Source organism: Lissotriton vulgaris, unplaced genomic scaffold (genome assembly GCF_964263255.1).
Source record: "Lissotriton vulgaris unplaced genomic scaffold, aLisVul1.2 SCAFFOLD_4875, whole genome shotgun sequence".
Taxonomy (NCBI): domain Eukaryota; kingdom Metazoa; phylum Chordata; class Amphibia; order Caudata; family Salamandridae; genus Lissotriton; species Lissotriton vulgaris.
The window spans coordinates 137,678-140,478 of NW_028246126.1; positions in this window are offsets into that span (position 1 = coordinate 137,678).

A 2,801-nucleotide genomic window follows, 5' to 3' on the forward strand; every position below is an offset into this window, starting at 1 on the left:
ATCTTCCACTTCAGGCTCGGTCCCACACACCCTCACAGTGAGAATCCCCTCCCCAATCACAATACAGGATGGTTATCAGATAGTAGGAACGCTTGTGGTGTGATGGATCTCATCGGGTGGGGGCCTTGATCTACTGTAACTCCTTTGAAGAGGGGTGATTCTTTACAGTTGGAGCCATAAACTACATCCGCAGGGCTAGGTGATAGCCGGGGACCGGCCTGGACAATCGGACACAAAGGAAGAGGAGTGTCAGAGGGTGCCGTAGTGAATAGGGTGAAAGGGTGGTGTCGGGCGGGCACAGGGTGTGATTCTCAGGGAAGAGCAGCGCAGAAGGGGGAGGTTTATGGCCCATGCATAAGACAGAGAGCGGGGGTGACCAGTGCGTGGGGGAGATGCTTGCGAGGGTGGGGAGCCATGCTAAGGATCGGCGTCGTGCAGAGAGTGGGTCTGGTCAAGGCATCTAAAATGATCGCCGTGCACCACAAAAGTGTTGCATTGGAAAAAAAGCAAGATGGCGCAGACAAGGTTTATCAATACGGATTCATTTATAACAATTATTTTTAACAATATATTTACTCGCAGTGTCAAAATGGCGGTCAACACTTCCTGATTTCCTTCGAATCGAACGTTAACAGACGTCACGCAGCAAAAAAAAAAAAACGCTCACGCGCAGCCGCTGGAAGACAAGTATCAACATATATGAGCATCCTCAGCCACCCTCAGAAAATAAGTTGGTCAGAATACGTCTCCCGTACCCCCTTATACCCATTTCCCACATTGTTTTTCCTCCATCTTGTAAATTAATTAAAACAAAACACCATTTTTTTTTTGTTTTTTTTGGCCCCGCGGGGCACTTTAATATCCCTGTCATCAATCCTAGGGGGTCAGGAGAGGTCTACCTTGCCCCCTTTCCTTCATTTCCCCCTTCGTTTTGGCCTCCTCTAGTCTCTCGATCCTACCGAGAGACAAGATGGCGCTGCTACGGACTGTTTAGAATGTTGACAGACACCGGAGAGCCAATCAGCTTCTCTTCGCAAAGCTCCGTTACGCGAAAAGTACGCGAACTAGTGCGCTATCCAGGACGCTGTCACAGATATATCTGTTTTTAAAAACGTTAATTTCACAAAATCCACCGGAGCACATATATTGAGACCCAGCAAAGGCACATCGGGCTAACAGTCCCTACAATTTTTCCAAGTTTCGTGTAAATCCATTCAGCCGTTCGAGCTAAAAGTGAGGCCAAACGCCCTATGGAAAAATGAGTGGGAAAAACGCGTTTTGGGACCCCCCTTTTTTCTCGCCCCCCCCTTAACGAACCCCCCCAAATTTTTAGGGGCTGCTCGGAAACAAAATATGCAATTTTCCTGAAAATTTCAGCCGATTCCATCCACAAACGCCAAAGTTATTAGACATAGAATTTTCAAAAGTTCCATAGAGAAAAAATCCTAACTATATATACCTACTGGCGACCGCCAGTAGGTAATATATATATATATACATTTCAAGTGTAGAGGTTATGTGCTGACAGACCTCACTATGCAGAGCACAGACCTCTCCATGTGTACATATACTGCTGTTGCTTGTAGTGTTGTGGACAGTGGACGCAACCATATTACCTCAGGCAGTGGGGAAGATCCTGCTCAAGTAGCTGAGTCGTCCCCCCTGTAAGCGGAAGTTGAAGTGGAGTGGGCTTTTCCAAACGTACGCCACTCCAGCATAGGAATGTGAATAAATAGGCCGGGGCTCTGGCAGTCACCAGTCGGTAGTTATAGTTAGAGCCTAGTTTCCATAGGAAAAGCTATTTTTGATTTGCTAATAACTTTGGCAGTGTGTGATGAATCTTTGCAAAATTCTCCCAAAAATTCCATCCAGGTGAGCTCCTATCCTGAAAGTTTGGGAATGATTCATCAAGCGGGGGCTCAGAAAAAAGGGGGGGTCCCAAACCACGTTTTCCCTATGTTAATTTCCATAGGAAATTTTGCGAGGGGCTACAGCCAGAACTACTGAACGGAATTACCCCAAATTACTGCAAACTACTGAAAGGAATTCCTCCAAATTTGGTAAAAAGGTAGAGCTTGGTTCAGAAAGTGACCTTCTTTTAAAATGGTGTAAATCTGTTCAGTAGTTTTTGAGAAATTCAAAAAATAAGAGCAAAAAAAATAAATTTCTCATTGGAAACTGTGGGCAAGGCTACAGCCGAAACTACTGAAAAGAATTACCCCAAATTTGGCAAAAAGGCAGTGCTGGGATCAGAAAGCGACCTTCTTTTAAAAGGTGTAAATCCGTTCAGTAGTTGCTGAGAAATTAGAAAAATAATAGTTTCGATATCGGGGCGGAGCAGTGATTGGCTGCCAACACTCCAAACAAGGAAGTGTTGGCATCCATCTTGTGACTCGGTAGAACAAAGATATAAAACAAGGGAAGGGGGCAGAGTAGAAACACCTTGACCCTCTAGGCCTGCTCAGGGGGTCCCAGAATGACCCCCAGGGCCAAAAAAAGCATTTGATTTACAGATAAATCAGCGCAATTTGCACTGGGGTCACTAGTTTCCGTATTTTATTTTAATGAGGCCCCTGGGTGGGCAAGGTGCTAGGGGCATTTCTTAAAAAATAATAATGGGGGCTTGCTGGGGCTACAGGGGCCCACTGGGGCCCTTGCAGCCACGGGGCTTCACTCATGTTTGGAGGCGGGGTTGCGCTGTCCCCCTCCTGGAGCCTTCCTTGTGCTTATAACTTTGGCATTGTTTGACGAATCTTTACGAAATTTTCCAAAAGGTTTCTCTCTTTTAATAAGTTGCTATC